Here is a 7194-nt window from a genome sequence, read left to right as displayed (position 1 = left end):
CAGTGATGGAGCTGGTCAGGATGCTCTCTATAGTCCCTCTGTAGAAGAACCACACAGTGATGGAGCTGGTCAGGATGCTCTCTATAGTCCCTCTGTAGAAGAACCACACAGTGATGGAGCTGGTCAGGATGCTCTCTATAGTCCCTCTGTAGAAGAACCACACAGTGATGGAGCTGGTCAGGATGCCCTCTATAGTCCCTCTGTAGAAGAACCTCACAGTGATGGAGCTGGTCAGGATGCTCTCTATAGTCCCTCTGTAGAAGAACCACACAGTGATGGAGCTGGTCAGGATGCTCTCTATAGTCCCTCTGTAGAAGAACCACACAGTGATGGAGCTGGTCAGGATGCTCTCTATAGTCCCTCTGTAGAAGTTGGACATAACGGAGGCTGGGACTACGAGACCCTCCACACTATTAGGGAATTTGTAACTTACAAATTAACGACACAGTAACTGAAGTGACAAGTTTATTATTTACTTTCACATTTCTCCATCTGCTTTAAAAAGAACATGTGCAAATAATAAATCCACTTTGCATTGGTCACATATTTAAATCAATGTTATTCATTCATTTATTGAGTGGTTTTAATGACAGATGTTGAACTCAGGATTCTGGAACAAAAGGATTTAGAAAAAGACAAAGACGTGACCGAGAGTTTCCCTTCATATGGTTTAGTTATTTTATTCATTTATCTGAAGGAGATTTTCCAACATCTCTAATGATTTACTTTTTTAATCAATGAACTGGGAAAGGAATGTCAGGAAAAGGTCATGTGACTGAAACTCATCTGTATAATTGAGACTCTGATCCTCAGTCTGATAAAGACACTGAGGAGCCTTCAGACCAGAGCGTAAACCCAGGGATCAGGGTCTGAGTGAAGGTGGTGTAAAAGGTGTGGAGGTGGATCAGTTCCTCAGAGGAGACTGTGTAGAAGGACAGAGAGCCAGCAGCACAGTCCACGTACACCCCTACTGTCCCAGAGGAGGAGTGGGGCTGAAGGACGGGGGTGTGTTTGTCATTATGCAAAACAGAAAAACCATCTTCAGAGCAGGACAGACTCCAGGACTGATCATTGTGTCCAAATCTACTGTCATAACCGAATCCTTTCCTCTTGATTCCTCTGTAAGACACTGATATATGAACCCATCCACTCCAATGGACCTCCCAGTAACAGCGCCCAGTCAGACCAAAGTCACACAGAAGCTGAAGCCATCCATCAAATCTGTCCTGATGATTTGGATACGGCTGATCTTCACTCACATATGTGGCCTTCTTGTTGTTGTCAGACAGTTTGACTTTCCTCTGAGCTGTGTTTGGATCCAGAGAGAGTTCAGTGAAATCTGACGGAGAGAAAACACAGCAGCAGTTAGTCCCTGTTCACTCTTTAGAGGAGAACGACATTTATATTGACTTGAAATGGACTGAAAGATTAAAATATACACAATAACAAATATGTGCCCCGTCACGAGAACCAGGGACAAGTCGGCAGCCCAAGTTTCGAGAAAAACACAATAGAATTGTTCAGTTACAAGCCCAAGGCCCCCCGGGCTCTGAATGACCTGTCCCTCGCACAGGGTCTGAATACACATTCCTGCCGCCACGAGCGCCCATCAGCTCCTCACACCTCTGTAGACACCCCAGCCGCCCCTGCTCCCCCCATCATCACCCCCACCGCCAACGACCCCAGCACTTTATCAAAGGCCGCCATGGACCCTCCCTCCGCCTCTGCCCTCTCCATCCGCAAGTAGGATGTGCAGCGGCAATTCCTAAGACTTAACCCGCGGAAGCCCCCCGGGCCGAATGGTGTCTCCCCCCCACCCTGAGACACTGCATGGAACAGCTGGCTCCCGTCTTCACAGACATTTTCAACACCTCCCTAGAGTCATGCCATGTGCTGTCCTGCTTTAAATCGTCCACCATCGTCCCTGTTCCCAAGAAACCACAGATCACAGGACTTAATGACTACAGGCCGGTGGCGCTGACATCTGTAGTCATGAAGTCTTTTATTTATTTTTTCATTTATTTATTTATTTGACAGGGACATTGCACAACAAATGTGTTTCACAGACCAGAGATAATTTTCATCTGTCGTCCCTGGGCAGAGGCAAAGTGACAGCAGCCTTATTCAGTTCGCAATAAGCATCTGACTTTAGAGTTCATTCACGACATAAAATACATAAAAAGCACCGGCAAAAGGATCATATCAACAATCATTCAGATGCAATATTTACAGTATTTACACTTGCAATTCCAATCACATTTTTTTTTTTAAACTTGTACCTTCTTATATTTTTACAAACACCCCTGTGCTAATGATCACAAATCTGACCGTCTTTCAACCACTTCTTCAGGTTAAGTTTGAACTGTTGTAAGGTGCTGCTCTCTCGAACAGTTAATGGCAACAGGTTCCACATCCTGCTGCTTTCACAGAGAAACAATTCTGTCCAAAAGTGGAGGATCTAAAGTTCACAGAACCGTCTTCTCTGGCTGAAGCTCACGTTGCTGTACGTCCTGCCTCGTCACAAGATTTCACAAACATTCTCAGGGGTTGTGGGGCCAAATCATGAAGAATTGTAAACACTAAACTGACATTCAAAAACAAAGTGAAATTTTCAAACATTAATAATTTGTATTTCTTCACAATGTTACAGTAGTGGTGCAGAAAAGGTTTTTTATCTGATATTTTGAGTGCCTGTTTGTACAGGCTTAGGAGTGGCTGTAATGCTCCCTGGAGCTCAGCTGCTGCTTTCTAACTTGATTTTGTATGGACGTATATCACAGCGTCATCGGCATACATTTGTACAAGAACAGGACAAATAGTTGGAAGATCATACACTGAACAAGAAAGGGCCCAAAATGGAGCCTTGTGGCACCCCAACTGAGCTGTCAAATGCTCTCTTTTTAGCGCTTGGTCCTGCCACACCTCAAAGACATCACCTTCCCCCCTCCTGGACCCGCTGCAGTTCGCCTACAGAGACAACAGGTCTGTGGACGACGCAGTCAATCTGGCCCTCCACTTCATCCTGGAGCATCTGGACTCCCCAGGAACCTACGCCAAGATCCTGTTTGTGGACTTCAGCTCTGCCTTCAACACCATCCTCCCTGGACTGCTACGAGACAAGCTCTACAAGCTTAGCCCGACTCCCTCTGCAGGTGGATCACTGACTTCCTGACGGACCGGAGACAGCACGTGTGGCTGGGGGAGATCGTCTCGGACACTCGGACTACAAACACTGGGAGTCCTCAGGGCTGTGTACTTTCCCCCTGGCTCTTCTCCCTGTACACAAACTGCTGCACCTCCAGTCACCAGTCCGTTAAACTGATCAAGTTTGGGGATGACACCAACCTCATCGGGTTCATCTCGGACGGTGATGTGTCCGCCTACAGGAGAGAGGTGGACCGGCTGGCGTCCTGGTGCAGCCACAACAACCTGGAGCTGAACGCCCAGAAGACAGTGGAGATGATCGTGGACTTCAGGAAAGACACAGCCCTACCGTCCCCCCTCACCCTGACAGACTCTCCCACCCCCATCTCCATCGTGGACTCCTTCACCATCACCCAGGACCTCAAATGGGAGCCAACATCAGCTCCCTCATCAAGAAGGCCCAGCAGAGGATGTTCTTCCTGCGGCAGCTGAGGAAGCTTAAGCTGCCGACCAAGATGCTGCTGCAGTTCTACACGGTCATCATCGAGTCCATCCTCACCTCCTCCATCACTGTGTGGTTCCCCGGCGCTACAGACCGGGACAAGTACTGACTGCAGTGCATTGTGCTGCTGCTGAGAAGGTGATTGGCTGTAGCTCCATCTCTCCAAGTCCTGTTCACCTCCAGGACAGGCATGTGGGTCAGATCACTGCTCACCCTTCTCACCCTGGACACGGACTGTTCACCCTCTCCCCTCAGGCAGGAGGCTATGGTCTATCAAGACCCATAGATCCCGCCACTTGAACAGTTTTGTCCCCACAGCCATCAGACTCATGAACGATAAAGAGACTTAATAACTCAGTACAGACTGTAATCTGCTCTATTGCACTATGTGGTATGTGGTGCAGTGATCCACTGCACCACTTATCACTGTATCACTTTATTACTTTATGCACCATATGTAAATACAATCCGGTTGTTCTATATCAATTGTTGTCGTATTTACCTCTTATTTTATCTTATTTATTTTAATATCTTATGCATGCCCCTAAAGCCTTATAGTTTTAAGTTTATAGCTTATTATAATCTAAACTCTGTGTTCGATGTTTTTATGTTTAATGTGGCACGTCTCACAAAGAAAAAAATCCTAGTTTTTGAACCTGTTTACAAACAATGGCATTAAAAACTATTCTGAATCTGATTCTGAAGTGACGAAGAAGCCTCTCGATGTTTAAGATGCAGTATTGGTATATTTAAAAGTGTAAACTTTTAGGTTCAAACCGGCGTGTTTAGGGGGATTTGGGAGCATGCAGTAGGGGCGTGGCTTTGTCTGTGTGTATTTACATACTGGGTAACACAACCGTTGGATGGACAAAGATTGTATCAGACGAGCTGAATCGTGGAAGTTACAACGAACATGTTTGGAAGTGGATTTATTAATTCCGGATTATGTGGCGCTGCTTCCTCATGAAGAGCCTTAATAACAAAGCAGCGACAGCGGGACATAGACGCTGCTTTGCTCCCCAGACAGGACCACACTTTAGCCACGGCAGCTTCAGTGTTAAAAAAAGCTCCCCGCAAAGCACCAAACTGTAAAGGTGCGTTCACACCAAACGCGACAAAGCGTCAGGTTTACATTGAAAATACATGGAGGACGCGCCACAGGGAGCGTCAAAATATCCCGCAGCGAGTCACGCGCCTCCTGTGCGGCGCATTTTGAAGCTTTCCGAGCGTGGTAAGCTTTTGACGCGCCTCCAGGGTGTCCAGCGCAGCCCACGCTAGAGTTCGGAAATGTTGAACTTTTTGGAGAAATTTGTGAGCGTCGACCAATCAGGAGCTTTCCCCCCACAGTGACGTTGTAGCTGAGCCACCGGGGCAGATTCTATGTCGGCCAAGAAAAATAAATAAAAATAAAACAAGTCACGGAGGTTTAGCTTCATTGTGAACCAGAGCTAAAGCAGCTTTGGGACTTTTACAGAGACACACTTCAGTGTTTCTTTACATCTTTACATCCAGGATTAAAAGCGAATGTGTTTGGGCCTCGAGGATGCCTGTTGTAGCTACGAACACATGCTGACGTGCAGCCAGAGCGTCAGTGTGACCAGCGTCTGACTTCAGGTAAACACAATCGTCTAACTACGGGCTTTAGGCGCATATTTGACGCCCGAAAAGCCTTTGGTGTGTACACACCTTTAGTAGTATCTTTTTATTACGGTGGATTTTGCGTTTGAGTTGATCTCTGATGTCTCACCTCTCATACTCAGCCCCGGGCTGATGCTCCGTCCTCCCGGCCGCCTCCCTCTAAACCCCGGGCCTGACTGCATAGCGGCAGCCTGTTCTGTGTTTGATCAACCCTCTGTTTAATTTTACGGCTTGCTTCTCTTCCCTTTCTCTTTCTTTTCCCCGCGGATTTTAATTCTGTCAAAAATGAATGGGACTGGTGCGTCCACTCCTCGCGCTCTCTCAAGGACGGGCCCAACATCGGTGCAGAGTACCCGGCCTTTTTGGAGTCCCTGGGAGGGGTACTAGATGGTGCTCCGACTGGGGACTCCATTGTTCTACTGGTGGACTTCAACGCCCATGTGGGTAACGACAGTGAGACCTGGGAGGGAGTGATTGAGAAGAACGGCCTCCCCGATCTGAACCCGAGTGGTGTTCTGTTATTGGACTTCTGTGCTAGTCGCGGTTTGTCCATAACGAACACCATGTTCGAGCACAAGGGTGTCCATAAGTGCACGTGGCACCAGGACACCCTAGGCAGGAGGTCGATGATCGACTTTGTAGCTGTGTCACCTGATTTCCGGCCGCGTGTCTCGGACACTGTCACCAGTTCTGTTCATTACTTTTATGGACAAAATTTCTAGGTGATGTTGTTCTGTTGGCTTCATCAGACCTTCACCTGCTCTGGGGCGGTTTGCAGCCGGGTGTGAAGTGGCCGGGATGAGGATCAGCACTTCCAAATTCGAGGCCATAGTTCTCCACCGGAAAAAGGTGGCTTCCCCTCTACAGGTCGGTGGGGAGTTCTTGCCTCAAGTGGAGGAGTTCAAGTATCTCGGGGTCTTGTTCACGAGTGAGGGACGGATGGAGCGTGAGATCGACAGACGGATCGGTGCGGCGTCAGCAGTGATGCGGTCGCTGTATCGGTCTGTCGTGGTGAAGAGGGAGCTGAGTCGGGGCAAAGCTCTCGATTTACCGATCGATCTACGTTCCCACCCTCACCTATGGTCATGAGATTTGGGTAATGACCAAAAGGTGAAAATCGCGAATACAAGCGGCCGAAATGAGTTTCCTTCACAGGGTGGCTGGGGGTGAGAAGCTCAGTTACCAGGGAGGAGCTCGGAGTAGAATCACTGCTCCTTCATGTCGAAAGGAGCCAGCTGAGGTGGCTCGGGCATCTGTTCCGGATGCCTCCTGGTCACCTCCCTTAGGAGGTGTTTCAGGCATGTCCTAGTGGGACAAGGCCTCGTGGAAGACCCATGACACGGTGGGGGGCTATGTCTCCAAGCAGCCCTGGTGTCGCCTCGGGGTCCCCCCAGAACAGCTGGAGGAGGTGTGCGTGGATCGGGAAGTCTGGGCGTCTCTGGTGAGACTGCTGCCCCCGCGCCCCGGTCCCGGATAAAGAGGAAGAAAATGGATGGATGGATGGACATTTTTATATCGTTCCTATAAATTGCTGATTGAAGAATTTTTAAAGACCTCACTTGTTTCTTTTCTCCATCAGGGCTACCACTCTACTTTAAATATTTTTTCCAGGATTTTCAAGGACATTTTAATGTGCAATTTATTATAAATGACCACATCAATGAAAACTGGCCCGCCCCAGTTCCTCCCTTTGTGAGGAAGAAAATGTTTAAAATTCCATATTTTAAAGCATCAATCTGATGCATTTTGAGAAAAAATAATTTGCCAACCTTTGGAAAGCTGGAGAAACTTAACATCAGCCAGGAGTCAGAAATATGATGGCCTCTTTACTTGGTATTATGCATTTACAGTTAATGAAGCACAATGTAATAAGGGCACCACAAATGCAAGAGATGGTGGACATGTTGTAA

General features: G+C 47.8%; 1 pseudogene across 1 annotated transcript in view; it reads right to left on the bottom strand.

The window, feature by feature from the left end:
- Positions 1-809: 809 nt before the first annotated feature.
- The window catches only part of LOC306960433, a 33207-nt pseudogene continuing 26822 nt past the window's right edge, over positions 810-7194 (bottom strand). Inside the window, exons 10-11 of the transcript in view lie at positions 1818-1924; positions 810-1316 (exon numbers count right to left, since the gene is read on the bottom strand). The product of the transcript in view is annotated as an uncharacterized misc_RNA (transcript). The remainder of the gene's footprint in view (positions 1317-1817; positions 1925-7194) is intronic.

The sequence above is a fragment of the Gobius niger genome, assembly GCF_951799975.1.
Source record: "Gobius niger genome assembly, chromosome: 3".
NCBI lineage: Eukaryota > Metazoa > Chordata > Actinopteri > Gobiiformes > Gobiidae > Gobius > Gobius niger.
The sequence above is the reverse complement of the archived record's forward strand: the minus strand, read 5'-3'. Positions and strand labels throughout refer to the sequence as shown.